Consider the following 12477-nt stretch of genomic DNA (forward strand, 5'->3'; position numbering starts at 1 on the left):
AAAAACCATCCATGTAAGGAATGGAGATCATATTTGGTTAGGGATTACTTACTAGGGATAAAAAATATCCCCTGCAACTTAATAACCAGAGGCAAACCAGTTAAAAAGAGACAAAGGGTGCTGGAGAGGTCGTGTAGATATTAAGGGAAAGGCTTAAAACTAAAAAGATAAAAAATAGACTAGGGTCTTGAATAGACATATTTGTAAACAGCAAACATAATTCATGAAGAAATACAAATCAGAATCATAATGAGATCTTGTCTCATACCCTATAGGATAACACACACTACTAAACAGAGTGGGAGAGGTAAAGGAAGAGGAAAAAAAAACCAGACCAAACACTAGAAGAGGACAGTGGAATCCTTGAAATTGACTGCTAGGGGAAAGCAGTGGGTTCAATACATTGTAACCTATGCATCAGTAATGGCAGTAAAAGGGTTACAGTACTATAGAAAATACTATAGAGTCTCTTCAAGAAGTTACAAGTTATCGGAAGACCCAGCTAGCCTCCCTCTTGTTATAGATCCAAAATAATTAAAAAGCAGTATCTCGAACAATTATTTGTACACTCATGATCACTGCACCATTATTCATCATGGCCAGAAAATGGAAACAATCTAATTGTTCTTGAATGGACACAGAGTAAAGTACAGTAAATATACAATGGAATATTACTCAGCCTTAAAGAGAAGGAAATATGATGTACACTCCAACACAGATGAATCACAAGGACACATGAAGGAAATTAAGATCATTCCATGAAGGAAATTCTGTGGCTTCTCTTTACACAATGCATATAGACAAGTGGATTCTATAGTACCTGAAAACAGGGATATAAATGGATCCATACAGGAAAAGAGCAAAGGTCATTAATTAATGGGTGTGTATTATTTTCAGTTCTGCAAAATTAAAAAAGTATTAGAGATTCATTGAATAGTATCACATAGAGTTAACAAGAATGTATACAGAAAGCAGCTAAGATAGTAAATTTCATGATGTATGACTCTTATCCCAATAGAAATAAAGATATAGTAATATATGTTAGTCTTTATTACATGTCTGAACTACTTTGAGATATTAAATTCAAAGTATGATGTCGGGTCTGAGAGAAATCCTGAAAATAAATGCCTTTACTATCTGCTGGTGGTAATCCTTATGTTCCAAGGAGCAGATGACCAGGGGGGAAGTATAAAATTTCCAGATCACACTTATGATAGGTGTATTCAAGAGCACATGACCTTAAGAAGATCCTTTACATGATTAATGTGAGTTAGCTGAAGTGGCAGTGATGCCAAGTCTGGGTGCTAGGTCCCTTTAAACCGTAGTCTAAGCCGGATAGCAGCAGGTAGCTTTCTCCTTCATAAAATCAGGAAAAGCAGGACAAGGCCATTCTCTTGGTATAGCCACCCATGTTCAATTTGTCTATCTTCCCAGTTCCGCCATGCATGAGCACAACATAAACCAAACCAAAACAAAAACCTCTGTCCTAGAAGAAAAGTTTTTTAACCAGGGATGCAGTATTTGTTACCACCAGACTACAGCATTTGCTATTTTTCTACTCTAAAGAAACTGTGGCTCATAAAAATTCTTAAAGCAATTGATTTCTCTTTGGAGTAAGGCGCATAGTTCGGAATGAAGTCTTTTAAGTGTGAGTGAAAACCAACTTGGCCAAGGGCAAGTAACATACTGACTGCCTGCACAACATTTCTGATGCCTTGCTGAAGAAGTGTGATAACCAGGAGTATGCCTCTGCTGTGGGTTCCACATATAGCTCTTCTGCGTCATGGTATGTTCCCATGGAAACAGAAGCACTGAAAACCACCGTCATACCTTGATTCATGAAGTCTAGGGATCAGAATTGTTAAACAAAGTGAACCCACTAAGGAAACTTGGAAAGTGTTGATGTTATTGCCTTTTCAATACTGAATCCATAAACTGAGTGTGGTGGCAGACGCCTTTAATCCCAGCACTCAGGAGGCAGAGGCTGGTGGATTTCAGAGTTCGAGGCCAGCCTGGTTTACAAAGTGAGTTCCAGGACAGCCAGGGAAAACCTGTCTCGACAAAAAACAATAACATCAACAAAAAAAAACTGAACCCATTTGTAGATATACCTAGAAAATAAACAAAACAGAAACAAACAAACAAAAAACATGCTACAGCTTCAGAGTAAGGCCTGGGTTCAGCAAGCTGAGAGTTCCAGGGCCCGTGTACCCTGCACCCTGCATGCTGTTCCCAGCCCCTAGGTGTGTGCTTTGGGGAAAGAGGGACGCTGGTGCTGGTTCATATAGACGGGATCTGATTCTACACATCTCTAGTTTGTCCCTGGTGATCTCGTGCTGAAATCAGCAAAGGTGGACAATTTACACCCCAGAAATTGGCAGAAGCTGCAAATTTAGTTCCTTGGTATATCGCTTTATTGTGTGAGATATTGAACATATCCTGTGTTCAGGTGATTTATGAGTATGAATATCTCAGATAATAAGTGTTAGCTAATTCTTTTATTATATGCTATGTATGCTCAGTTTAATTGAGGTCTCTTTGTGTATTCAAGTGTCCAATGCCCTCGCTTGGGATTTAGAGAAGCAATCTATCTATATAGCACCAGGAAAGAAAGGGATATAGGACCTAGGCAAATCGTGAGAAGGAAATGATCTAAACCCCTGAGTTCTCTCCTAAGAAAAGCATCAAAGCAACATATACATAGTACTTCATGCAAAGTATTATGCTTAGTTACAAAACTATATGATACAAATTTTTACCCTTACGGAACTAATGGAGGTAGAAGTATAGTTTAGTTAGTAGTTAGCCTAGTATACATGAAGCCCTGTGTTCAATTCCCAGTACATATAAAGTAGACACATTCTTATCAGCTATAACTGCAGCACTGGGGAGATTAGAGGGTTTTTTATTGGATATTTTCTTTATTTACATTTCAAATGTAATTTCCCTCCCTCCCAGAAACACCCTATCACAGCCTCACTCATCCTACTTCTATGAGGGTGTTCCTCTACTTACCCATACACTCCCGTCTCCCCACACTCAATTTCCCTACACTGGGGCATCTATTGAGCCTTCATAGGACCAAGGATGTCTTCTCCCATTGATGCATGATAAGACCATCCTCTGCTACATATGCAGCTGGAGCCATGTGTACTACTTTGTCCCTGAGAGTTCAGGGGTAGGGGTTGGCTGGTTGATATTGCTCTTCCTATGAGGTTGCAAACCCCTTCAACTCTTGTTTTGTTTTGTTTTTTTTTTTTTGTTTGTTTTTGTTTTTTAGATTTGTTCACTTACTTTATGTATATGAGTACACCATTGCTCTCTTCAGACACCAGATGAGGGCATCAGACCCCATTACAGATGGTTGTGAGCCACCACGTGTTTGCTGGGAATTGAACTCAGGACCTCTGGAGGAGCAGTCAGTGCTCTTAACCGCTGAGCCATGCCTCCAGCCCCCCCTTCAACTGTCCTTTCTCTAACTCCTGTATTGGGGATCCCACACTCAGTCCAATGGTTGGCCGCGAACATACACCTCTGTAGAGTTTCAAGGTCATTTTCAACTACATTGTAAGTTCAGGAACAGCTAGCAGTTATGAGGCCCTGTCTTTAAAAACAAACAAACAAGTAATGGTCTAATAAGAATTAAAAGTAAAACCTATCAGTTTTATAATCCATATTGAGTTTTATAATCCATATTGTCCCTCTTGAGAGGTTCTATTCTTTCAGGAAATCTCTCTCACACAAAATAAAGTTACTTATAATAGCATATGACATTGTAGCAATATATGTTTCTTGCTATGGGTTTTTATAAGAGTTAAGGACATATTGCTAGGTGCAATGAAATAGCATTTGAGCAGATACAAGAAGGTCAATGCAATTGCCAGTTTTAAAATGCACAATGTCTTTTCATGTTTATGTAGATGGTCAAAGGAGGTTAAGAAGAGCTTAATGGTTTAAACCCTACTAAAGAATTACATGAGAATGATTTAAAGTACTGTGTTAATGACTGTATTAGCAAGAATGTTCTAAAGCAGAGTTAAAAGTGTTTTCCCTGAAAGAAGAAAGTTTCTTACTATTTACTTAATTAGTCTTTGGATCTTCAAACCTTTCATAAAAAGGAAAAATACTATGCCTGATTCATCATGTTGGCAGAGAAATCACTGAGAGATCTTGAAATGGTGTCTCTGCAGAAAAACTATTTGGCAGTCACCAAAAACCCTATAATGCCTACATTAAGGTGATATTTCATATCCACGCTAGGGTTTACCACTCTGTGATGCAGAGATACTGTTTGGGTGCACATTATGTAGTTTATTGGAAAAATGGAAAAGAGATACCAGAAGGCTGGATACTGTGTGATTCTCTCCATGTTTAAAATAGTCTCAATATGGGAAAGCATACAAAGGAATCGGTTGTTCCCAGGGATTAAGGGTGGTGTAGTCAAGAGGGCAGAATAGGACTGCAGAGGAAAAGGATGCTTTTGCAGCCATTTCTTTATCTTCACCTCCATAGTACATATGTAAATCTATATAAGAGACTGGTGTAGACCTAATGATCAGCCTCCTTACTCTGCTATCTTCTCTGTTGCCTGCCACTCAGTCACTGGAGAAGTGTAGTGATGGACACAATGAAGTTTTCTATGTTCTTGCAGCTCTCTGTGAGCAACTCTACCTCCAAATAAAGCAGGGTATAGGTTTGTTTGGTTGCTTGCTTGCTTTAAACAAAGATGTAGATCTCTGATTTTAAGAAATGTTCTTGAATGCAAGTCTTCCAATGCCTTTGGTAAAAGTTGTTATTGTATTGGAAATAGTAGTGGGGGGACGGGAGTATGAGCTTCTTAGTCTAGAACAAGTACCATGTACAAGTACCACGTCAAGTGCTGCTCCAGCTTCTTGTCAAGCTGCTTTAAAATATACTGACACAAGCAACTTAGGGGAGAAGGGTTCATTCTCAGCTGCTGCAGGTAGCTGTCCATCACTGTGGGTTGCTGTCCATCACTGTGGGTAGCTATCCATCACTGTGGGTTGCTGTCCATCACTGCAGTGAAGTTGCTGAGGCAGGAGTGTGAGACAAGTGGTCATATTGTATCTACAGTCAAGAATCAGAGAGTAACAAATGAATGCATGCATGCTGGTGCTTAGCTTACTTTCTGTGGTTTATACAGCCTTGCCCATGGACTGCTCCCGCCTATAAAGATTGTTCTTCCCATATCAATTAAATAAGCAGAATAACCCCCACAGAGGCATAGCTAGAGGCCCATCTCCCAAGTGATTCTAAACCTAACACTTAGACACCTCTAATACTTTTGTACATGTGTAACTCTTCTTGCTCCACCAAATAACTTTGTGACTGTAAATATTATGGTTTTTTTTCAGCTTTAAAATATCTCACCCAAAGGAGCAGGAGTTGTTAGCATCTTAGGAAACAAAGATGTTATGTGTGAATCAGCCCAAAGTTAAAGAGATAGAATATAGGCATCAGAAATATTGGAAACAAGACATCATGCTGATAAGGAAAAGAAGAAAATCTTTTCCTTCACCACTGTGTTAAGTATCTCTTTGGGTATATCTTCCTAATCAGGGAGGCCATATTATAAACCCAGAAAGAAACACTCCCACACTCCCACTCCCTCCTCTTAGCCAGCAAGCTAGGAGAACCTTGAGGTTTATGTGGTCTGTTATTGCCATTACCTCCTCAGTGAAAGATTAGAATTAATGCATTTACTCAGGGTATTTTTATAGGACGGTGAGGTAATACCTAAAGATAATAGATAAAGGTTAAAATAATATGAAATTAGAAACTTCCAAAAGCACCAGCATTAATATTTTCCACTGGCAATGTTCCCAGTGATGTTTCTACAGGCCAGCTGTGACAGAACACGCATGCAGAATTATCCTTTCGTCTTCACTAATGTAGTAAAACATTGTACTCTCAGATTTCCCAAATGCTATTGCCACTACATATCCAGTTACGGGATTATCATCTTATTACTGCTCTTGAGTAATGACAGTAACTCAGACACAGAGAGGTGTTCTGTTTTCCAGGATTCTGATGGTAAACTTAAGATACATGGATATGTGACCAAGAGCCATCTAATTAACTAATTATAAATAGTTGTGAATTGCATAGATGGATTTCCACAGCTCTTCATAGATAATGTAAGTTTAGTATAATGCAGACCATTGTTGGTAAATAGCTAATAGTTTCACCTACCATATGAAAGAAGGCTGCTGTATGTTGAATCTCTGAACTGAGGGATTGCTGCCCTCTAGTAACTCACATGAGAAATACTGGCCTCCAGGTCTACTGGGTTCAACAAATGAACCCCTACAAGAATCTATTGGCTGCTCCCAGACTTATGTGGGTAATTTATCTGTTGGTTTTATCATTCCAAAGCTTGGAGAACCAATGAGATTTTAGCTCTTTGGGCACTAAGCATTTAGTATGAGCAAAGATTGTGTCTTCATACTGCCCTCCTGTGGCTTCTACCAATATCATCTGGTAGAACTACCAATCTGTGAGTGGACCAAAAGGACCACTCTTTTTCTTTTCCTCCAAGCCTGTGCTAGGCCAGTGTTTGGGTAAATCAGAGTAATTATAGGGTACCATTAGGAAAAGCACTCCTCTAAAAGCTAAACTGCATCTCAAGTGTACAAGGCCATCCCGAAATCACAGATTGTTAAGAAACCTATCCAGTGTTCAGAATGTGATAGAGCATCTATTAGTCCTGCCCTAGAAACTACTATGGCTTATGGTGACAACTGATACATTTGCAGGGTTAGATAACACCGGAAACAAATGGACTAGACAACAGGAAAGTATTTGGTGTGTAATTTTATTTTTATGAGTGAAAGATGTTCAAGCCAGCCTCATCTTAAGATATCCAAAAGGCAATCTGTCTGTAACTGGAATATTACCAATGCCTCTTAAGCCAATCCTGTTTTCTGCTTTCTATGTGTCTGATACCCTGCAATTTCAAATTCCGTAAAAGCAATATATAGTTTTTTTGACAAATACACCCATGTGTGGTACACAGTTTGATTTATATAAACTCATTTTGAATGCAGAGGCAGAATTCCTCCTGAACAGATGAAAATATCTGCCTAGAGTGATAAATGCATGTGTGTAGAAAGATAGAGTGGTAAGAAGAGATTTTTTTTTTATGAGAAAGGGTATGTAACATTATTTCAAATTTTCCCTTTAAAAGATCTCTAGAAGACTTGATTTTATTTTTATGTTTTTGTGTCAGTTTGGATGTTTACCTAATTTGAGAAGGAGTCTGTTCTGCTAAAACATTTTCCTATGACAGAGCACAGCTTATGTGCAATTGCTAAGTAAAAGATATCAACATAGCACAAATGTTCACGTCAGACTTCTCAACCTGTGGGCTGTGACCCCTGTAGGGGTCAAATGACCCTCTCACGGGAAATTAAATATCAGGTATCCTGTTTTCTAGACATTTACATTACTATTTATAACAGCAGCAAAATGACTGTTAGGAAGTAGCAAAGAAATCATCTTATGGTTAGGGGTCACCACAACTGTATTAAAGGGCTGCAGCATTAGAATCATTGCCTTACATGTTCATGAATTTACTATTGAAGCAACTAGACCAATAGGCTACTAATGCAGAGCAACACAGCTAGGCTGTGGAATAAGGGGATAGTAGGCAACCACGTTCATAGTCTGCAGATGCAGTTTATGTCTCATACCTCACTAGGAAGTAGTACTTAGCTTTTCTGCAATTTGAACTCAACTTCATTTCCTCCACCTAGTTATGTTTACACACACACACACACACACACACACACACACACACACACAAACAGAGGGAGAGGGAGAGAGAGAGAATGTGAAATGAAGAATTTTTAGTTTCATATATTTGATTTACATGTATTTGATATAGATTAATTATAGCATTAAATTTTAGTCATACTTACCTAAAGCTTTACTACAGAGCAATTATGATAAAAACTGCATGGTACTGGTATACTGACAGATAAGTAGACCAATGGAATAGAATTGAAGACCCAGAAATGAACCCACACACCTATGGTCACTTGATCTTCGACAAGGGAGCTAAAACCATCCAGTGGAAGAAAGACAGCATTTTCAACAAATGGTGCTGGCACAACTGGTTGTTATCATGTAGGAGAATGTGAATCAATCCATTTAAGAATGGATCCTTGTACTAAGGTCAAATCTAAGTGGATCAAGGAACTTCACATAAAACCAGAGACACTGAAACTTATAGAGGAGAAAGTGGGGAAAAGCCTTGAAGATATGGGCACAGGGGAAAAATTCCTGAATAGAACAGCAATGGCTTGCGCTGTAAGATCGAGAATTGACAAATGGGACTTCATGAAACTGCAAAGCTTCTGCAAGGCAAAAGACACCGTCAATAAGACAAAAAGACCACCAACAGATTGGGGAAGGATCTTTACCTATCCTAAATCAGACAGGGGACTAATATCCAATATATAAAGAACTCAAGAAGGTGGACTCCAGGAAATCAAATAACCCCATTAAAAATGGGGCTCAGAACTGAACAAAGAATTCTCACCTGAGGAATACCGAATGGCAGAGAAGCACCTGAAAAAAAATGTTCAACATCCTTAATCATCAGGGAAATGCAAATCAAAACAACCCTGAGATTCCACCTCACACCAGTCAGAATGGCTAAGATGAAAAATTTAGGTGACAGCAGATGCTGGTGAGGATGTGGAGAAAGAGGAACACTCCTCCATTGTTGGTGGGATTGCAAGTTCGTACAACCACTCTGGAAATCAGTCTGGCGGTTCCTTAGAAAATTGGACATAGTACTACCGGAGGATCCAGCAATACCTCTCCTGGGCATATATCCAGAAGATGTCCCAAACGGGAAGAAAGACACATGCTCCACTATGTTCATAGCAGCCTTATTTATAATAGCCAGAAGCTGGAAAGAACCCAGATGCCCCTCAACAGAGGAATGGATACAGAAAATGTGGTACATTTACACAATGGAGTACTACTCAGCTATTAAAAAGAATGAATTTGTGAAATTCCTAGGCAAATGGATGGACCTGGAGGGCATCATCCTGAGTGAGGTAACCCAATCACAAAGGAACTCACACAATATGTACTCACTGATAAGTGGATATTAGCCCAAAACTTAGGATACTCAAGATATAAGATACAATTTGCTAAACACATGAAACTCAAGAAGAATGAAGACCAAAGTGTGGACACTGTGCCCCTTCTTAGAATTGGGAACAAAACACCCATGGAAGGAGTTACAGAGACAAAGTTTGGAGCTGTGACGAAAGGATGGACCATCTAGAGACTGCCATATCCAGGGATCCACCCCATAATCAGCTTCTAAACGCTGACACCATTGCATACACTAGCAAGATTTTGCTGAAAGGACCCAGATATAGCTGTCTCTTGTGAGACTATCCGGGGCCTAGAAAACACAGAAGTGGATGCTCACAGTCAGCTATTGGATGGATCACAGGGCTCCCAATGGAGGAGCTAGAGAAAGTACCCAAGGAGCTAAAGGGATCTGCAACCCTATAGGTGGAACAACATTATGAACTAACCAGTACCCCGGAGCTCTTGACTCTAGCTGCATATGTATCAAAAGATGGCCTAGTCGGCCATCACTGGAAAGAGAGGCCCATTGGACATGCAAACTGTATATGCCCCAGTACAGGGGAACGCCAGGGCCAAAAAGGGGGAGTGGGTGGGTAGGGAAGTGGGGGGGAGGTATGCGGGACTTTTGGGATAGCATTGGAAATGTAATTGAGGAAAATATGTAATAAAAAATATTAAAAATTAAAAAAAAATTAGTCATACTTAGTATTTCCTAAGATATTTTTGTTAGTATCTTATTCCCTACGTGTTTAGTAGGTCTGACCTAATGATCAGTTCCATTAGCCCTTTTACTTTTATGATGTAACTTTGTAGACCATACTGGTAAGACATTATTTGTAGTACAATATTCCAACATGCAATTTTCATTAAATGCAGCAGTCTTGTACTTTACTTGCCAACTTGGTTGACCACTAACAAGGTATTCCTTGAATTATAGATTGGTATGAATTCAAAGTACACACAGAGAGCACAAATCGTCAGCAGCTCAGTGATTCATTTCATTTCAGATTGGCATGTGATAGCAGCTTGGTGTGTGCATTATAGCACCCATTACACCGTAGCCTTCTCATCTTCATTTGTACCTAGGCAATTCTGACAAATATTTCTAACATGGAAGCCCTTCATAAAAGTCAATTTATTTCTACTATAGCTTGGTTTGAATTTTTAAAGTCAGTAGTTATAGCTAAGCTTTGTGGTGAAGGCCTATCATCTCCTCTTTGGAGGAGACTGAGAGAAAAAAGGCTTATAAGTTCAAGGTATTCCTGGTTTACAGCTGCTGCAGAGCAAGTCTGAGAAACTTGGTTCAACTTATCTCAAAATTAAAAACATTATAAGAACTCTGTAGACACTGCCCTGTGGGAGAGTGCTGGAAGCCCCAGGTTCAATTCAGTCCTTTATTTAAAAAAAAAATTGCTAGTTGTGGTTTGAATCTGTTCATGAAATGGGCCTATAGGGAGAGGAGAGGTGGCTCACCAGTGGGGAACACTTGCAGCCCTCTCAGAGGACTCAGGTTTGGCTACCAGCACGTGCATGACTTCCCAACCACCATCTGTAACTCCAGTTCTGGGAAATCTGACACCTCCTTCTGCCCTCTATTGTCACCAAATGCATGTGGTTCATATATGTACATGTGGTCCAACCAGTAAGAAGGACACATGCTCCACTATGTTCATAGCAGCCTTATTTATAATAGTCAAAAGCTGGAAAGAACCCAGATGCCCCTCAACAGAGGAATGGATACAGAAAATGTGGTACATTTACACAAGGGAGTAATACTCAGCTATTAAAAAGAATGAGTTTATGAAATTCCTAGGCAAATTGATGGACCTGGAGGGCATCATCCTGAGTGAGGTAACCCAATCACAAAAGAACTCACATGATATGTACTCACTGATAAGTGGATATTAGCCCAGAAACTTAGAATACCCAAGATATAAGATACAATTTGCAAAACACATGAAACTCAAGAACGAAGACCAAAGTGTAAACACTTTACCCCTTCTTAGAATTTGGAACAAAACACCCGTGGAAGGAGTTACAGAGACAAAGTTTGGAGCTGTGACGAAAGTATGGACCATCTACCATACCTGGGGATCCATCCCATAATCAGCCTCCAAATGCTGTCACCATTGCATACACTAGCAAGATTTTGCTGAAAGGACCCTGATACAGGTGTCTCTTGTGAGGCTATGCCGGGGCCTAGCAAACACAGAAGTGGATGCTTACAGTCAGCCATTGGATAGATCACAGGGCCCCCAATGGAGGAGCTAGAGAAAGTATCCAAGGAGCTAAAGGGATCTGCAACCGTATAGGTGGAACAACAATATGAACTAACCAGTACCCCCAGAGCTCATGTCTCTAGCTGCATATGTATCAGAAGATGGCCTAGTTGGCCATCAGTGGAAAGAGAGGCCCATTGGTCTTGCAAATTTGAAAGCCAGGGCCAAGAAGTGGGAGTGGGTGGGTAGAGGAGTGGTGGGGGGAGGGTATGGGGGACTTTTGGGATAGCATTGGAAATGTAAATGAAGAAAAAACAGAAGAAGAAGAAGAAGAAGAAGAAGAAGAAGAAGAAGAAGAAGAAGAAGAAGAAGAAGAAGAAGAAGAAGAAGAAGAAGAAATCAAATTAAAAATTATATTTTTTTAAAAATCTGTGGATATGCACCCCATATGTGTATACACACTCACTTTCAGTCTTTACTTAAGTCGTTTTTAGTTTGGATTTAAATGTTGTCTTCACCATGAACTGAAAGCTTCATTTTATGAAGTTAATTCACAAGGAATCAGAAATTTTAATCAAGGCACAAATTACAAAAGAAGAATGGTTCATCTGGTTATTCAAAACTTCCTCCTCCATAAACAACTAAATAAACTCAGAAGAAAACAGAGATCTTTCAGAAAGGTTTTATTAATTAATGATTTCTTTCTTTGCTTGCTTGCTTGCTTGCTTGTTTATATGAGGTTAAAGATGATGTGTTTTGTTTTTTAAAAAACTAGTAATTATTTGATTTTATTAATATGTCAGTACAGCGCAATATATCCATGTGAGTAGATTCTTTAGAGCAATAGAACTGAGTATGTAACACAATTTTCTAAATTTCTATACCAAATGCCAATGACTTCTTCTAAATAGGACAAGGATTGTATTGGGTACTGGTGACAAATGTTGAACAGAACCCTTCTTTGTAAAGAGAGACTCTCAGAAGGAGATGATATAAGGATTCTTTTATGGATACAGAGAAGCAGAGAGACAGACAGGCAGACAGGCAGACAGGCAGATAAACAGACAGACAGACAGAGACACAGAGATAGAGACAGAGACACAGACACAGACAGAGAGAGGCA

The 12477-nt window shown here is 39.4% G+C and overlaps 1 protein-coding gene across 10 annotated transcripts in view; it reads left to right on the forward strand.

Annotated features, from left to right (window-relative positions):
* The window catches only part of Cntn4 (contactin 4), a 1022510-nt gene that overhangs the window by 859616 nt on the left and 150417 nt on the right, over positions 1–12477 (forward strand). The window lies entirely within an intron of this gene.

This window comes from Mus musculus, chromosome 6, assembly GCF_000001635.26.
Source record: "Mus musculus strain C57BL/6J chromosome 6, GRCm38.p6 C57BL/6J".
In the NCBI taxonomy this organism is placed as follows: Eukaryota; Metazoa; Chordata; class Mammalia; order Rodentia; family Muridae; genus Mus; species Mus musculus.